The following is a 19,827-nucleotide window of genomic DNA, read 5'->3' as shown; positions in this document are numbered from 1 at the left end:
ACCACCGTGCAGGAAACTGCTGTGCCATATTACGGAAACCACCTCTATTACGATGTCAGCCAGACTGACTGTGTCGGATTTCCACCTGGAATCAAGAGGAAATTGGCACACGTTCGTAAAATGGCAGTTTCAGACTGCCAGCACTGGTGGTCTTTTGGTGCCTACGGCTTCGGCGGTATTACGTAAAGACCGCCGAAGTTGAAATGACCACCACAGTGTATGTGCCGTTTGACCTTCAACTTGAAAACCTAATTGTTCTTAAATGGTTATTCATTCCATCAAGGCTAGCTCACTCACGTTATTTGGTGGTGCCCTACTAGCATTTCTTTTACTTCCCTTCCACAAGGTGACGCTACCTCTTCTGTGCATTTCAGACCCTCAGAATGACAGAGAAAAACACAACGGGACTGACTTCACAAATGTAAGTTTGCATGTGTAAATCCCCTGACATGTAGATCTACTCCTATACCTAGATATACCTTGCTACTTTCTTGCTGTTTTCCATTTCTGAGTAGAGATTTCCACCTAGGTTTAGCCTTAGGGGGTCTCCCCACCTCCCCCCAATTGGGAGATTGAACCTCTTATAACTGAATATACAATGGTAAAGTTACTAGAAGTAATTATATATCTGTATTTTACATTCTACCTATTTGGTAGAGACTTCTGCCACCAGGGTGAAGATATCTCTCACCTGCTTTGAGAACTGCACAAGGAAAACAATAGGAAAATATTATACACATCTCCCTAAATACAGCCTTTTCCCTCCTCATCTTCTACTTCCTATTTTACTTTTCCTACTGAACTAAGCGACCCAGCGGACGGCAGGAACCATCTTTAGCCTGCAGAATGCAGCACACAACACTCAAGAGGAAGAAGAACATCAGTGAAGAGAAGACAGCCCTTGCACTTACATTTGGCATTCAACACTACAAGTACCTACATGGTCTGCCTCTGTACAACCTCATTGGAACAGAGAAAGCAGCCTGGTAGTAGGAGCCTTCAGGAACGAGGAACACAGAGTAGTGACCATTAAAGGAATGGCAGGATGAGAATGAAGAATATGTTCCACAGCATTCAGATTGTAAAGTTTATTCCCGGAGCAGACTTGGATTCCCTCTCTCTCAGCCTTTAGTGAAATGTGTGTTTTGACCACTGACTTAGTATTGTACCACTTTGCACCTGTATTAGCTCTCCAGTGTTCACCAGTTACAGACTACATTTTGTGTTCAGTTTAGCCTTAGATTCATTCTGCCTATTGACTTTATCGTAGCATTAGACACTACCCTGTTAAAGCTGCCCATGATTTTCCACATGTAAACTGTGCATTCTGTCTTGTTATCGTGCTTTTTCTCACCAAGGGCTTTGGTTGATAAGGATGTACTCAGATGGCATAGAACGGCCTTGTTTTGATTGACACATTTTGGATGCAGGACTTTGCATCCCCTAGTCAATGGCCACCTTGACAATGCAGAACACTGAATTGTAGCCCCACAACTTCTTGGAGCTGCCTCTCTGCAACACATCCTCTTCACATCACAAATCCATCTTTGACAGCATCCTCGATCTACAGCCGGGATTTAGGGTAGCAAACTTGAGCCCTGTATCTACCCCCACTCTATCATGGTCGGCCTGAACTTGTGACTTTGTCCTGGTTTGGCAATACCAGATAAACATAGTTGGCAGTTTGTGTTTCCTGTTACTGCTTTCTTAGAACCTTGAAAATACATATCTCCATTTCTACTGATTTAAGTTTTGTTGTTATGGTCTCAAATAAGTTATTAAATTTTACTCTATTTTTCCAAATTGGTGTGGGATTTTTCTTGTTTTGTTTTCACTTTACTACTGTTCAAAGTGCTGAATAAGTACTTTACACATTGCCTCTAAGTTAAGGCTGACTGTTTTGTGCCAGGCTACCAGAGGGGTAAGCATGGGATAATTTGGTGTTTCCTTATATTTCACAGTGAAGAGATTGGCATTACTGCTTGACTAGGGTTTCTCCCTCCCCCCAACTACTGACCCAATTTCCTATAGTCACTAAGTTTAAGTCAGGTCACTTACTGGAAAACAAGTTGGGCATAAATTGGTCTCAAGCCTTCTATTATGTAGTCTAACATTTATCTTCTTGTAGGTGCTAGGGACACTGAAGCTAATAGTGATGCTTCTGAGCTTTCTAAAACTTACCCTAAATTCATGTGAACATCAATCTAAGTGTTTTGCATGTAAAGTGTTTATGCTGGTAATAATACATATGATGTGAGTTAATAGCAATGACTATCTACCTATAAATTTTACAGTCATGTTAGATGTTAGACTTTTCATCCTTGGCGTGATCTCCCTTAACTTTTTGCCTCGGTTTCCGAGGTTGTTAATGTGTGCTGGACTCTGATTTTGCTGTTTTTTTGTTACTCTGGGCACTTTACCACTGTTAACCAGTGCTAAAGTTCAAGTGTTCCTTTACACAATGTGCATGTAATTGGTTTATCCACGATTGGCACATTTGATTTACTAGTAAGTCCCTAGTAAAGTGCACTAGAGGTGCCCAGGGCCTGTAAATCAAATGTTATTAGTGGGCCTGCAGCACTGGTTGTGCCACCCACATAAGTAGCTCTGTAATCATGTCTCAGACCTGCCACTGCAGTGTCTGTGTGTACAGTTTTAACTGTAAATTGGACTTGGCAAGTGTACCCACTTGCCAGGCCTAAACCTTCACTTTTCTTACATGTAAGATACCCGTAAGGTAGGCCCTAGGTAGCCCCAAGGGCAGGGTGCAGTGTATGGTTAAGGTAGGACATATAGGTGGTCATTCTGACCCTGGCGGTCTTTGACCGCCAGGGCGGAGGACCGCGGGAGCACCGCCGACAGGCCGGCGGTGCTCCAATGGGGATTCCGACCGCGGCGGTAAAGCCGCGGTCGGACCGGCACCACTGGCGGGGTCCCGCCAGTGTACCGCGGCCCCATTGAATCCTCCGCGGCGGCGCAGCTTGCTGCACCGCCGCGGGGATTCCGACCCCCCCTACCGCCATCCAGATCCCGGCGGTCGGACCGCCGAGATCCGGATGGCGGTAGGGGGGGTCGCGGGGCCCCTGGGGTCCCCTGCAGTGCCCATGCCACTGGCATGGGCATTGCAGGGGCCCCCGTAAGAGGGCCCCTACATGTATTTCACTGTCTGCTGCGCAGACAGTGAAATACGCGACGGGTGCAACTGCACCCGTCGCACAGCTTCCACTCCGCCGGCTCGATTCCGAGCCGGCTTCATCGTGGAAGCCTCTTTCCCGCTGGGCTGGCTGGCGGTCTGAAGGCGACCGCCCGCCAGCCCAGCGGGAAAGTCAGAATTACCGCCGCGGTCTTTCGACCGCGGAACGGTAACCTGACGGCGGGACTTTGGCGGGCGGCCTCCGCCGCCCGCCAAGGTCAGAATGAGGGCCATAGTAATGTGTGTTATATGTCCTAACAGTGAAATATTGCTAAATTAGTTTTTCACTGTTGCAAGGCCTGTCCCTCTCATAGGTTAACATGGGGGCTACCTTTAAATTAAATATGATTAAAGTGTAGATTCCCTTTGGGAGCGGACAGACATGTGGAGTTTGGAGTCGCTGAGCTCACAATTTAAAAATACATCTTTTAGTAATGTTGATTTTAAGATTGTGGCTTTTAGAAAGTGATAATTTTTTTTTCTTATACTATTTCTGTGATTCTGCCTTTTTGTGGATTCCCTGTCTGGGTCAGTTTGACAGTTGGGCTGGTTGCACCTCTCACTAGACAGTGACACAAAGGAAGCTGGGGTAGTCTGCATTTCCTGATGAGCCTTCTGTGCTAGGAAGGAGGGTAGGAGTGGTCACTCACACCTGAAAGGGCTGTGCCTGCCCTCACACAATGCAGTCTTCAACCCCTTGGTGAGTGCCTGGGGCCTGGCCTGGGAAATGCAGGATTTCACAATCAAGAGAGACTTTGCTTTGAAGTAGGCCTACTTCAAAGGAGAAAATGGGTAAAAGAAGGGCACCCAAAACCACAGACTTTAGAACGTTTCTGGAAACCAAGAGGAACCTCTGCCTGGAGAAGAGCTGAAGAGCTGAGGAAGAAGAGCTGCCTGTGACTGTGCTTTGTGGAGCTCTCCTGCAGTTGCTGCTTCTGCCCGTGCTAGAGGACAAAGACTGGACTTTGTGTTGTCTTCCATCTTGTGAAGAACTCTCCAATGGCTTGATTTAGAGCTTACCTCCTGTTGTTTGAAGTCTCAGAGACAGCAAAGACTTCTCTCTGCCAGCACCTGGAATCTCTGGAGAGACTCCTACACAGCCAAGTGGTGCCCATCTAGGTTCTGGGACCCTGAGAAGTGAAGCTGGGAGCCCAAGAGTGAGAAATTCACGCACAGACCGCCGTGCGGGGAAAAGATTGACCCGACTCTGATCTGCGGCTGAAAAATTGACGTGCTGCCAGCTTGGCAGCTGAAAATCGACACTCACCTGCAGCACGAAGATCGATGCCCGGAGCTGGGAAAATGACATGCAGCATCACTGACGGAGGCTGGTGAGATCGCAACCCGCGCTGCGTGGTTTTCAGATCATGGTGCTGCTGGATTTCTGACGCAAACACCGCTGGGCATGTAAAAACTACGCACGGCCTACCCGGACCTGAGAGTGCTGACTGGATTGATGCATCGCTCTCCTGCAAAGAGAAGAAATGATGCACGCTGACCCGACCGAAGGAGAAACAACTCAAAGTCTCGCACGTGAGTGATATCGACGCGTTGCAAGCCATTTTTGATGCACACTCACCCATGCTGGGTTATTTTTGACTCACCCAAGGTACATTTTCACACTAACAGTGTTAGTTTGTGTTTTAAAATTACATGAAGACTCTTTTTTGCATTTTTAGTGATGACTTGTGTATTGTGGATTTTTGTTGTTTTGGTCTTCTTTTGTTTAGATAAATAAATATTTTCTATTTTTCTAAACCTGTGTTGTGTCATTTTGTAGTGATTTCGTTGAGTTACTGTGTGTGTTGGTACAAATACCTTACAACTAGCACTCTGAAGTTAAGCCTACTGCTCGTGCCAAGCTACCAAAGGGTAAGCAGGGGTTAGCTGAGGGTGATTCTCTTTTACCCTGACTAGAGTGAGGGTCCTTGCTTGGACATAGGGTACCCTGACTGCCAACCAAAGACCCCATTTCTACCATTAGGAAGTTGCAATTTAGTACTTCCATAATCACATGGTCTAAAAATATTTACAGTGCATCAACTATTTTTCTTGTAAATTGTATATACTTTTAATTAAAAATATATCTTTTTAAAATGTATATGAAAATAAGGGAGCCAGTCCATGAGACTGGGTAAAATTGTAAAAAACATAGGGCCTCAGGACACCCCATGTGATCTTAAGACCTCCAGGGCTGCAGTGGTGGTCGGACCACCACCAAAGTGACGCTCCAAAAGCCACATTACAACTGTGGCAGTTGCGCCACGGTCGGACCGCCAGCACCACCACTTCTCCTCCACTGAAGGGGCTGGCGGTGCTGGCTGCACTTCCCAGTGATTACATGGCGGTATCCTTGCAATGTAAAGGCTGGGGGAGACATGGTGCAGTGGCCCCAATTGCCAGCCCAGTCGCACTTTTCACTGTTTGCTTTGCATAAGGTCTTCAGAGTGTAAAGTTAATTAGGATAATTTTAGACTACCATGACCTCCGGAGCTACAGCAAAACCTTGCAGCACCAGTGAGGATTTAGTCGGATGCAGCTCCAGACTTGACACTCACCTGAGCTTCCAAGTTTTCTGTGCAACCAAAAGAGTCCACCCTATCCTCAGGAAACTACCCCTCAGCACTCTGTCACAACCGCTGTTGGCAGCTATCCCCCATCTGAAAGGGGGCTGGGGTGAACAAGACAGAAGAAGATGTCTTATTGACTGTCATGTTCTAGGATTCACTTGGGGTGAACCCTCTCGGCTTCAAGTAGTGAGTCTAGGGATACACACTGTAAGCCTCTACATAGCAAAAATATTGGACGCATTTAAACAGTATTACTTTCTTCCCTTTACTCAGAAAATTTCCCTAGGTTTGCTCCCCACCCTTTACTTGTCTCCCAAGAAGACCGACTCTCTGAATAGCCAAGAGTTGGTGAGCTTATTCTGCAGTCCCCTCTCTATTACACCACTGAGAGTTATGCACCTAAGTTGTTAAGACTGTTACTGGGAGTCACTATTTCATAGCAAAAGTCTTAGTCAGTTGCATCCTTGTCTCTTAAAATTAGCCCCTTACGGAAGTCTCTTGGCTTAGGTAACATCTTGACAACTTTGAAAAGCGTATGGTAGGATCAGTGCACTGACATTAATGTTTTTTTTGTGCTGTTGTTTTATTCTCCTTTCTTTTATTTGCAGGTTGCTGGATGCTCGATGAAGAAACAAGGGGCAAGTAATGTTGAAGCGGGAGAGACAGGCAGCTGGAGGAACATCCCAGCCTTATCAAGACTTGGTAAGTAGCTGGAGCAGGAGAGTGTGACTCTGTTCTCTGCAGAGGACTCAAAGCCAAACAAGGCTGGGCATTGTGGGTGCAATGTTCATAATACTGTGCCCAAGATGGCTACTAAATCTCACAGGAGCTTGAGTTGGCCCGCTGGAGAATTTTGAGTTCTGCAAAATAGATTAAGGGCCTGATTTAGATTTTGGTGGATGGGTTACTTCGTCACAACGGTGACGGATATCCTGTCCAACAAATTATAAATCCAATTGGCAACAATGTCAGTAATATTTTGGCGGATGGGATCGCTCTCACCATTGTGACGAAGTAACCTGTCTGCTGTCTAAATCAGGCCCCATGCCTGAAGGTAGAAATCTTGACCTAGCGAAGACTCAAAAATATCCACCCAATTCGAGGACTTCAGTTGCTTGAAAATATTAATTTCTCCAGCTCAGATTTTTTTTCCTGCTAAAATCCAACAGCTTTAGTGCGATCTTGTACTGTCGCTATCATCATTTGAGAGGACTTTGGCAGATGCAGCCTGCAACCGTATCGCACTTGAGGACTTTGACTTCCTTTGAAGAGATTACATCATGGTCTACCTGTAGGAGGCTGGCGTGGCTTGTAGTGGGTACCAGAGGTACATACACCTTGTGCCAGGTCCAGTTATCCCTTATTAGTGTAGAAGAGGTGTTTCTAGTAGCTTAGGCTGATAGAAGGTAGCTATGGCAAAGCAGCTTAGGCTGAACTAGGAGACATGCAAAGCTCCTACTATACCACTTATATCATATGCACAATATCATAAGAAAACACAATACACAGAGTTACTAAAAATAAAGGTACTTTATTTTTATGACAGTATGCCAACAGTATCTCAGTGAGAACCCTCATTAAGAAGGTAAGTACTATACACAAGTTATATGTACACAAACCAAAATTAGGTAAGTAATAGCAAGAAAAGTAATGCAAACAGTGTAGAATTACAATAGGTTGCAATAGGAGCACATAGGTATAGGGGCAACACAAACCATATACTCCAAAAGTGGAATGCGAACCACAAATGGACCCCAAACCTATGTGAGCTTGTAGAGGGTTGCTGGGACTGTAAGAAAACAATGAGGGTTAGAAAAATACCCCACCCCAAGACCCTGAAATGTAGGAGTAAAGTGCACCTACTACCCCCGGAGAGCACAGAAGTTGTGATAGGGGGATTCTGCAGGAAGAACACACACCAGCAGTGCACAGACAACAGATTTCCGGACCTGAGTACCTGTAAGACAAGGGGACCAAGTCCAATAGTCGCAACAGTGTCCAGGGGGGGCAGGAGCCCAGGAAACCCCAGCTGAAGGTGCAGGGAAGCTGCCACTGGTTGGAAGAAGCTTGGAGTTCTGCAAGAAAGTAGAGGACTAGGAACTTCTCCTTTGGAAGACAGATGTCCCATGTCGTGATGAAGCTTGCAGAGGTGTTCCTATGCAGAAAGACTGCAAACGGGCCTTGCTAGCTGCAAGGGTCGCAGTAAAGGTTTTTGGGTGCTGCTGAGGACCAGGAAGGACCAGGATGTCGCCTTTTGGAGGAGGAGACAGAGGGGGCGCTCAGCAACTCAGAGAGCCCTCATAGAAGCAGGCAGCACCCGCAGAAGTACCCCAACAGGCACTTAGAAGAAAAGTGAACTAGAGTCCACGCGAAGTCACAAAAGGGAGTCCCACGACGCCGGTGGACAACTCAGAAGGTTGTGCACTGCAGGACGGAGTGCTGGGGACCCAGGCTAGGCTGTGCACAAAGGAAATCCTGGAAGAGTGCACAGAAGCCGGAGCAGCTGCAAATCACGCAGTACACAGCTTTGCAGTCTAGCGTGGGGAGGCAAGGACTTACCTCCACCAAACTTGGACTGAAGAGTCACTGGACTGTGGGAGTTCACTTGGACAGAGTTGCTGTGTTCCACGGACCACGCTCATCAGGATGAGAGGGGACCCAGAGGACCAGTGATGTAGTCTTTTGGTGCCTGCGTTAGAGGGGGAAGATTCAGTCGACCCACAGGAGATTTCTTTGGAGCTTCTGGTGGAGGGTGAAGGCAGGCTACCCCCAGAGCATTCACCACCTGGAAACAGTCGAGAAAGGCAGCAGGATTAGGCGCTACAATGTTGCTGGTAGTTGTCTTGCTACTTTGTTGCAGTTTTGCAGGCGTCCTGGAGCAGTCGGTGGTCGATTCTTTGGTAGAAGGTGAAGAGGGAGATGCAGAGGAACTCTGGTGAGCTCTTGCATTCGTTATCTAAAGAATTCCCCAAAGCAGAGACCCTAAATAGCCAGAAAAGGAAGTTTGGCTACCAAGGAAGGAGGATTGGCTACCAAGAGAGGTAAGAGCCTATCAGAAGGAGCCTCTGACATCACCTGCTGGCACTGGCCACTCAGAGCAGTCCAGTGTGCCCCCAACACCTCTGTTTCCAAGATGGCAGAGATCTGAGACACACTGGAGGATCTCTGGGCACCCCTCTGGGAGGTACTGGTCAGGGGAGTGGTCACTCCCCTTTCCTTTGTCCAGTTTTGCGCCAGAGCAGGGCTGGGGGATCTGAACGATGTGGGGGCACCTTGGCTAGTGCCAGGGGGCCCACACACTAAGTAACGTGGCACCCAACCTTCATAAGTTACTTATGTGCAGTGGTAAATGACTGTGAAATAACGTGGACGTTATTTCACACAGGCTGCAGTGGCAGGCCTGTGGAAGAATTGTCAGAGCTCCGTATGGGTGGCAAAAGAAATGCTGCAGCCCATAGGGATCTCCTGGAACCCCAATACCCTGGGTACCTCAGTACCATATACAAGGGAATTATATGGGTGTACCAGTATGCCAATGTGAATTGGTAAATTTGGTCACTAGCCTGTTAGTGACAAATTTGGAAAGCAGAGAGAGCATAACCACTAAGGTTCTGGTTAGCAGAGCCTCAGTGAGACAGTTAAGCATCACACAGAGAACACATACAGGGCACATTCTTATGAGCACTGGGGCAGGGTCCCAGTGACACATAGACTAAAACAACATATATACAGTATAATATGAGGGTAACATGCCAGGCAAGATGGTACTTTCCTACACTACCCAACCCGTGCTCCATCATGGTTAGCCTAAAATTGCACCTAGGTCCCGGTCAGCCATGAACAGTGACTACTGATGGGTGTTTTTTACAGTACATCTTTAAAAAAACTCATAACTCTGGTTCTCCTTAATAGTTTTTTTGTACATTTTGTGGCATTAAATTTTTTCTAAATTGGTTGTGGGTTTTTTATTGTTTTAGGTTTTAACTATATTGATACTGGGAGTATTTTGCAAATTTTCCTAAGTTAAGCCTCTCTGCTCTCTCCATAGCTGCCAAAGGGTTAAGTTGTTTAAATGATTAAAAATGTGTTTACCTTAACATGTTTGTTGCCTTATTTCTTGAGTGAACTTCATCCACCTCAATTAATAATCAGTTTTCTTACAGTGTGTAAAGGTTCCTGGCTATGTTCTGGTTTGATTTTTGCCAGCACAATATTCATTTCTTTCTCAGATGCAGACATGGCTGGTAATGGAAGTACCCAACGCTCCATGAGAAAGGTTTACACATAGAGGGAAACAATACAGACAAACTGAGAGACATGAGATGAGCAGGGGGGGTAGGGGGTTGTGGACAGAGAGGGGAAATAATGCCTGCACCAAGGAGGTCATGAGGAAATATAAATCTCTTGGTTGATCAGACAGGGACTCCCAGAATGCCCTCACTTCTCCTGTGAGCTCCTGCATAATTCAAGAGATTTTTGCCTAGCTATCTGCTATGGGTCTAATGACTCCTTGAGAGCAGCCATAGAGAAGGGGGACAACACAGGGGTATCTCGGAATTGAATGTGTACCTCAACTGCTGCTGATCTGCGCAGGCATGCAGAGAAAGAGTAGGTAAAACAGGAGTGCCGCTAGAAGCCCCTTTGATATTGGGGACTCTGGAATTAAGGAGGGGAAGCGCGCTGCTGCTGCCGGGGACCTCTGATTGAAGGGCAGGAGCCCTTTAAATTACTATTGCGCTCCCGCCGTCGCGGGAAGCGTGCTGCTGCTGCCGGGGATCTCTGATTGAAGGGCAGGAGCCCTTTAAATTACTTTCGTGCTCCCGCCGTCGCGGGAAGCGCGCTGCTGCTGCTGGGGACATCTGATTGAAGGGCAGGAGCTCTTTAAATTTCTATCACTCTCCCGCCGTCGCGGGAAGCGCGCTGCTGCTGCCGGGGACCTCTGATTGAAGGGCAGGAGCCCTTTAAATTACTATCGCGCTCCCGCCGTCGTGGGAAGCGCGCTGCTGCTGCCGGGGACCTCTGATTGAAGGGCAGGAGCCCTTTAAATTTCTATCGCGCTCCCGCCATTGCGGGAGGTGCGCTGCTGCTGCCGGGGACCTCTGATTGAAGGGCAGGAGCCCTTTAAATTTCTATCGCGCTCCCGCCGTTGCGGGAAGCGCGCTGTTGCTGCCGGGGACCTCTGATTGAAGGGCAGGAGCCCTTTAAATTACTTTCGCGCTCCCGCCGTCGCGGGCTGCCGGGGATCTCGGATTGAAGGGCAGGAGCCCTTTAAATTACTTTCGCGCTCGCGCCGTCGCAGGAAGCGCGCTGCTGCTGCCGGGGACCTCTGATTGAGGGGCAGGAGCCCTTTAAATTACTTTCGCTCTCCCGCCGTCGCGGGAAGCGCGCTGCTGCTGCCGGGGACCTCTGATTGAAGGGCAGGAGCCCTTTAAATTACTATCGCGCTCCCGCCGTCGCGGGAAGCGCGCTGCTGCTGCCGGGGATCTCTGATTGAAGGGCAGGAGCCCTTTAAATTACTTTCGTGCTCCCGCTGCGCGGGACGCGCGCGGACGGCGCCGGGCTAAGCCCGGGCCAAGATGGGCCCGTCCTTCGCCCGTCATCAACCAGAAGAGGCCGGGCTGGGCCCCCCCTCTAACGTCTACTCCTTCCACCTGTGGTAATTCCATCTGGGAGCTGTGTCAGATACTGCGTGAGTTTGTTATTAAATATGGGGAAAAGAAAGACTAATGTTCAGAAGGGGGAAGTCGGGTCCAGCTCCCTTCAGTCCTCCATTACTAGTTATTTATCTTCTGTGATGGGGGCCATTGAATATGAACTTGAACATGTAGAAGAAAGGATTGGGGCTGTTCAAAGTACTGTTCAACACCCCCCCTTGGAACCTATCGTTCACATTTCCACCTTTCCAAGAACTGGTCCTTTATCATTGATTTCGCCTCTGAATACCAGTCAGTTGGGCGTCGATATACTCCCCACTACCGACCGAATCAATTCTTCTCCCCTTTTAGCTACTCCTCCTCTCGAAAGCTCTTGCTCACAGGCCGATTCTCCTCCTTTGAAGAAGAGGAGAGCCGGAAAAAAGCCCAAAAACACAAAAAAGGCCCTGGGCTCCAAAAAGAAACTACCTACCTTCCTGGCCCAAAGTGACCAACCCCCAATTTCCCTGGTCTCCTTCCCTGAATGCCCTCTGAGTAAGGATGCTTCTGAAGATTGTTCTAATTTTATTGACCAGACACTCAAATCCTTTTGCGCAACTCTAGAGGCAAAAATTACCACTCTGATCGCTAGGAAGCTTGATTGCTTTTGTAATGACATGACCAGGTTTTTATCTAGTTTTTTAAAACCAGGTCCTTTATGTACGGGAATACATCATAGCCCTGAACCAGCCCACCAATCCACTCCTCCCTCTACTTTGGTACCCCAAGGTGTAAGTAATTTTTCGCTTGATCCACAAGCCGTCTCTGGTCAAGGAACTCATGTTGACCACCCTGTATTAGGGCCGACAAGGGAAGTTTTTTCCTCTAGGACACACGACAAAGGTCCAAATAAACTTACTAACCATGAAGATTTTTTACATTTACCACCTGCCTGCAACCCGTACGTTCTGGTTCACTCAAATGTTCCTCCCCTGGAGTGCTCCAAACAAGAAGATACCCACTCCCTAATTAGAAAAGCTGGTCACTGGTTGAACTCCAATTTTAAACCTAATTGCTTTTATAATGATAAGATTCTCATGGCCCGAAGAGTGAGGAGGGTAGGATATTCCAAGGTATTGGAGGAGGGAGACTATGTCGTTTTAAATTTTGCTAATCCTCGTTCAGTAGACCTTTTTTTGACCAATTTGGGCCACTGTAATATGTCAACTAATAGGATCCAAATACATCCCCTGTGTCATTTTTACGACCCTGTGCTCCTACCAAACCGCACTGTCACTAATTCAAGTATTTATAGACCAGACCCAGAAAGGCTTCAATTACAGGTTACCGTACCCTCTAGCAACCGGTTCTCGACTCTTAGTCACCTTGACGAGAACGATTGACTATCGGTGATCTACCCCTGTTCTTCTAACAGGGAGAGACCGAAGGCTGGGGACGTCGACGTGGAATGTTCCTGGGACACAGGAAAGCCTGAATTGGTTCTGAAAGTCCCTATAAATACTAAAGTTCTAATGTCATGTCCTGTGTCTAGACCATTAACTCTGCTTAACTGGAACATAGCAGGGCTGCGATCCAAATCTGACAATTCGGACTCGAAGAGCTTTATTTCCTCCTACGATATAATTTGTTTACAGGAGACCTGGTCCAAAGATACGTTCCTACTGAACGGTTTCACTTCTCTGTGTCAGCCAGCACTAACCTCTCAAATGGGGAGAGCTAGTGGCGGCCTTTTAGTTCTTGTCTCCGTACATCTTCCGCTTTTAAATGTGTCTTTAATCTGGTCTTCTCTTTATTTTATGGTTGTCTTGGTCTCTATTAGTGGCCTAAAGGATATCCTAATTTTAAATTTTTATAATAACATCCCTCGGGGCCTCTTCATGGGTCATCTGGAAGAGGTATCGGACCTCATAGATTCTTCACATGTTTTGCAGAATAGTGATCTAATTATCATCTGGGTGGGCGATTTCAATACTCCTCTGTGCAGCAAAGAACACATGGACCTGTGTGCCTTTCCTGCCGAGGGCAGAGAGTCAGTAATTCATTTTAACCATACATCTGAAGGAGATGCCTTAAACCTTTTTACTTCTAAATTTGATCTGGTTCATGTCACCGAGAAATTGGCCCCCGACGCCTGTAATACACCAACCTTTACAGGGAATTTGAGGGGGAGCACTATCGACTTCATACTTATCAGCTCCTCTGATTTTTATGTAATTCAAGAATTTAAGATTACGCCTCATTGTGCGAGCGATCATAATCCCCTTACCATTATATTGGACCTAAAAAAATTCCAGGCACCCAAGAATAAAAGCTTGAGCGCTGCTACTGTTTATAATCCAAATTGTGGCATACGTCTAAAATGGGACAAAATAGATCCAAAAATTTTTAACCAGGAAATTGTAAGAAGTAGGTCTGACTCGATTTATATGTGTCTGTCCCAGCAGTTAGATTCTGACCGCATAGTGCGTGAATTTGAATCTTTAAGCATTGACATCTCACGCGCCCTGGCTGCGGACAGGCCCGCGAAGGGGCCGGTGGCCCACAGATGGTTCGATTCTGCCTGCTCATTTGCCCATAAAAAACTCAAAGATGCACTTAAAGCAGTTCCTCTCTCCCGTCAACTAGTTAAAATAGCAAGAGCCGATTATAAGGCTGCCATCGACAAACAGAAATCAGAAATTAGGTCTAGGGCCTGTGGCGATCTTTTTGCTGCATCCGAGCAGAAGGATACTTCTAAATTCTGGAAAGTGATTAATCACTCTTACTTTCCTGGTAACCACTCTTTGGCCAATGAATGTCTTATTGCTGAGGACGTCTGGTTAACTCATTTTAGGAAAGTTTTCTGTTCAGAAACTTATGAGAATTTGCATGTAAATCCTTCTGCTCCTTTTATTTTAGACTCCAAAACTAAGGCCCCAAACATTATTTTTGACCTCTATGAGGTCAAAAATGCCATTGACAGATCAAGGCAGGGAAAAGCTCCTGGCCCCGATGGGGTTCCCGCTGATCTTTTTAAATCAGAAATTGATCTTTGGGGTCCGTTAGTTACCAATGTGTTGAATAGTGTGGTAAATAGTAACGTGCCCCTCTCATGGAAATCGGCTATTATTGTTCCTATCTTCAAAAAAGGAAATAGACAAGATCCTTCTTGTTACAGACCAATTTCTCTTATTGATTCGACGGCAAAGATTTTAGGTAGCGTGATCCTGTCCCGTTTAGAAGATTGGGTGTCCGAGGCCCAGATTTTATCTCCTATTCAATTTGGTTTCAGACCTGGTGTAGGTACAGTTGAGCAAGTCTTAAACTTGCAGCTGATACTCAGCAAATACGTGACAGTCAAAAAAGAGTCGATTCACATGGCTTTCATTGATCTAACCAGTGCCTTCGATATGGTTAATAGGTCAAAGTTATGGCAAATTTTGGAAGCCTTAGGCTGCGATCTGCCTCTATTGGAGCTTATTAAACGCCTACACACAGACCTAACGATTTCTGTTCAGGCCGGCTCACGTGGGCAGAGAACCTCCCCCCTCCCGTCAACTAGGGGTGTAAGGCAGGGATGTATCTTAGCCCCTTTTCTTTTTCTGCTTTACATTAATGGGCTCTATGATTCACTGTTAAAACATGCAAAGGATATACCGAAGATGGGCCAGAGACAACTTCCAGTTTTATTATATGCTGACGATGCAGTTTTAATTGCTCGTACTGCAAACGGTCTACAGGGACTACTGGATGTATTTTATGATTTTATGTTGAACCTTGATCTGAAAGTAAATTACCCCAAGACTTTTGTTATGACTTGTGGCCCACGCAATACAAAGTCTAAACAATTTACTATGGGAGGGCACACCCTTATTAAGGTCAAAGAATTTTGTTATCTAGGCATGTACATGAGTTCTTCCTTGTCCTGGAAGACACATATTAATTTTAAGCTCCAACAGTTGATAAGGAACAACGAAGCAATTTTTCGCTTTTCAAATAAATTAGGTCACAGACCCCCTGCACAGTTGAAAACTCTTTACAATTCCAAATGCACTGCATAAGTCCTTTATGGGGCTATAATAAAATACCATCTCTTCAGAGTGTTGAAAATAAATTCCAGCGCAGATTATTGTTGGTTCCAAAATGCACCGCAAATATAATCTGCCATGAAGAACTTGGTCAGTGCTTCATGGAACCCCTACTGCTCTGGATCAGATGTTGGTCAAACCCTATGGCAAGTTTGGTCCAAGACTGTATCTCTGATTGTCTACAATTGGAAAATTCAAATAGGATTCCCTGGCTTATGTTTCTGCAAAACTCTTTTGAGAACCTAGGGCTTAGATACATGTTTGATGATCCTCTTTTGTTAACCACAAACTCTAGGTCTGTCTTGAAGTCTACTTACTCCAAGCACATATCAGAGCAGAGATTTTATAGTTCCCTGAAATTGAAATCTTTTGATTCCTACTCTCGGATTGTGACTGTTCCATGCCTTGAACCCTATTTGACTTGGTTTTCAAGTTTTAGAACAATTTCCTTTTTAACACTTTTTAGACTTAATCTAATTCATTTTAAGGTAGCTTTCCCCGAACCATGTTTCTGGAAAAAGGACTTACAACTTTGTCCCTGTGACTCCAAATCAACTCAGAGCACTTTGCACTTTTTTCTTTTTTGCCCTTTATACGCTGCTCCTAGAGGGGCCTTTATTTTACCCACGTTACGCCTTCTTAGGCCCATTCATTTTAAGGAAGCTCTACTATATCTTCAGAGATTGCCTGATATTCAAATTTGTCATCATGTATTAGACTTCGTCACAGCTTCTTTAAGTATTAGGAAAAGGCCTACTCCTTTTTAAAATTTTATGTACGTATAGTATATCATTTTAAAGCTAATACTTGTACTTTTCTGACTTTGTGATTTTTAATCATGTCTTGTATATTTATCTATGTATGTCAAGGGGTTTCAGAATGGATGCTCATGTGGTGTTTTCAGCAATGGTTTTAAGTTTTATTTTTTACTATTTATAGATCGGTAAATGTGTCTTGGTTTGTACTTTTATGGCAATTGCCGAATAAAGTTATTGGACTGACTGACTCCTTGAGAGCAGCCATAGAGAAGGGGGACAACACAGGGGTATCTCGGAATTGAATGTGTACCTCAACTGCTGCTGATCTGCGCAGGCATGCAGAGGAAGAGTAGGTAAAACAGGAGTGCCGCTAGAAGCCCCTTTGATATTGGGGACTCTGGAATTAAGGAGGGGTGTTTGTGGACCTAGGTGATTGTTAGGCTGGCTCTTGGGACACCACAGATCACTTGTTCTTGGCCAGTTGTAGCCCTGTTGTTCACCACCTCCCAGTTGGTGTTATACTATTCTTCCAAACCCACTGTAGGCTAAACAGCCTACGCACAGTGAATTTGATTACCCTTGCCATGGTAATGTCTAAGGTTAACCTTCTGTTTGTCACAATAGTTAAGTTATGTCCAATATTTTTTTAAATATTCAGCCATGATCTCAGAACTTTTGAAATAGCACTTCTGTACAGGACACTTTCTAAGTATTTATGCATGTATGTAGGATTGGGGAATGGCAAATAGCCTACTCAAGTAATAGTCCCCTTAAAATTTAGTGGTCAAACTGCCTTTTGTTATTTGCTTGCATATATGCAATACAGCTATATACTTCCACGTATTGAACCCACAGAAATGTTTTATTAACTCATTGGAGTTACAAAAAAAACCATTACATATGACGTAATGATTAAAAGGTGCACAAAGTCAGCCGTACATACACTTATGTTGGCAATAAAGAATTGTGTCAATGTGCAAACTTTATTAAATTATGAGATACTCACCCATATATTAGTATCATAGAGCATTTATTGAGCCATCCCAGTTTTAATTTGAGAAAATAAATGACTTTAAAAAGGCACTCAAATAACGCATTTGTTTAATGGAACAACATATGGTATTGACAACATGAACATAACATTAAACTGAAACATAACTAGACAACACTTATGTTTTCGGACACATATTAAAACTACCATCTCTCTGCCACTCATATGCTTCCAGCTGAGTATTAAGGGTCAATCAGACAATTGTCTTGACCCTCCTAGGAATGTGGAATTCATATCACCAGAGACATATTGTTTGAGGTTAGGGACAACAAGTTTTCATGTTTATTATGTCCTTGGGACAAGTAGGCCCAGCCCCCTACAACACAAACCCTTTGGCTGATAGTTTACAGAGAATGGAACTGTCTGCAGTTGAAGTAATGAGTGCTCATTTGTTAATGCTGTTCAAACCTGTATTTTTGGTACATTAATGAAAAGCCTTCATTATTAGGGTGAGCATTGTAAATAAATGTTTTAATGTCATACTGCACTACTGGCAGTGATTCCAGTTTAAAAAAAAAGTGTACACAAGTCTGAAAAAATATGAGGCTAAGTATAATGCTCATGGAATGCTTTGATTATATGCAAATGTTTACAGAAGCTTATAAGCGAGAGTTATTATTCTTTGCTCTCAAAATAAAATGTTTAGAAAAAAACACAATTAGGAAATTTTAGGTGCTATTTCTTTGAAGCGTCACTTAGTTAAATGTGTTGATGCATGCTAGTATTTTCTAAAAATATTCCTAATGGAAAAATCAGTGTAACCATTTTCAACAAGATTGAGAAGCATGAAAATAAACAAGCACTAGCACAGCCAACCGATCCAACATTTTTTGTGAGTCTTTTGGTTTCGCCAATGCGTTGCTTGTTTTGACATGGCTTTTGTAACACTCTATTGTTGTGGGAGCTGCCAGGCCCTCACCCCCAAACACTGGCAAAAAGAAAAAATGTTTTTGGTCTCCAAAAGCACATATTGCCACCAGTGGTATAACAAAGGCCCCACAACCTCCCTCGAAGGGGCCCCCTCAGCACAGCACCTGCCCTGAGTGAGTCTGAAGGGGGCCATCCATGTTCTTTGCAGGGGGGCCCCCTCCAGTTTTGTTACACCACTGATTGCCACAGTAGTTCCTGGCACTGAACAAACCTACTTTGTGAGCCAATATGCTCCTTGTGGAAGAACGAATGTGATCACTCACAGTAAAGCCAAACGATAGATAGAGAAAAATAAGTTTTATAAAAAGAAAATGTCTTTAACGCCAGACCTAATTAGGGACCCTACTCTTAAAGAAAGTCCCAAAAGTGCACGTGTGATATGTCTTTGAATTGGTAGCTTTTGTGAATTCACAAGAACTTACAGAAGTAGATGGAAATCGGACTCCTACAAAATATCTGTGAACTGTATTTTAGCACCAGCATGTGAAAATCTATTAAGCGTTCAAAACTTAACTTTCCCTGCAACCACTTTGTCTCCCAACCCTGAAAGAACTTGTACTTCTGCCACTGTCGGGAGTACATTTTCAACCTTTCTCATTATGGGGGACGATTAGAGAAGAGCTGGTAAAAATCCTTAAAACATGCAAGTTAGTAGGTTTGCAGACTTAAAGGCATTCCAGCCCTGGAACTATTGCTTACTGCTTCCTCCAGCCCCGGTATGTAGATCTGCGGAAAGGTGGCAAAATAAGAAAATTGCTATAGTAGGGATTGAAATTGCAAGTATTCAAGCCCTTCTATAGTAGTAGCCCTGGCATAATCAAGAAGGCTATTATCAGAGCTCTTACATAAAGAGATTGCTGTCATAATTTGCTGCAGCACTACATGGCACCAAAGGGACAAGTGGATCTTTTTTACAAGACAAGTAGATTTAAGAAGCAACCTGTCCCATGGGCAAGTAGATATTTTATTAAATTCCACACCCCTGCCCTCCTCTGAATTGTTGTTGATGGGGGATGCTGCAAAATGGATGGGAGGATAGGCTGAGCACATTCTGCTCCTTAACCCCTCAGTGCCTGGGGCGAGCTGGTCTCTTCCTCGGCCACGGTTGCTGTGTGCCGAGGACGAGACCAGCTCATCCTGCACCTGGCCCACAGGGGGAATGCTAGCGAGCTCCCCATGAGCCTCCCCCTTACATCCCCCCATCAAAATCGCTACCTCCCCCCAAGCTATCTTATGACGTCAGCACACTCACAGCGCACCAGAATCAACACATGGTGCCGGGGACGCACTGGAAGTCATTTGCTTCCAGCGCGTTAGGAGAGAGGACGTCAAAAGGGTGAGTCCTTCTCCTTGGGGGGTTTTCAGGGGTGAAAACAGACATGATGAAAGGAAAGAGTTTTTCCTTTCCCCCTGCGCCTGTTCTCAATGGATTCCTGATACCGTGCGAGGCCCGCGATCGCGGGGCAGGAATACACCACTAGGCACCAGGGATGTTTATTTTAGTTTATTTTGGGGGCGACCCATTAGGCAAGGGTTTCTCCCCTGGGGCATAATTATATCCATGTTTCCCCCCCCACCCCCGGGGCAGATCAGCTGTTTTTTCA

Source organism: Pleurodeles waltl, chromosome 6 (assembly GCF_031143425.1).
Source record: "Pleurodeles waltl isolate 20211129_DDA chromosome 6, aPleWal1.hap1.20221129, whole genome shotgun sequence".
Taxonomy (NCBI): Eukaryota; Metazoa; Chordata; class Amphibia; order Caudata; family Salamandridae; genus Pleurodeles; species Pleurodeles waltl.
This window is presented reverse-complemented; position numbering follows the sequence as displayed.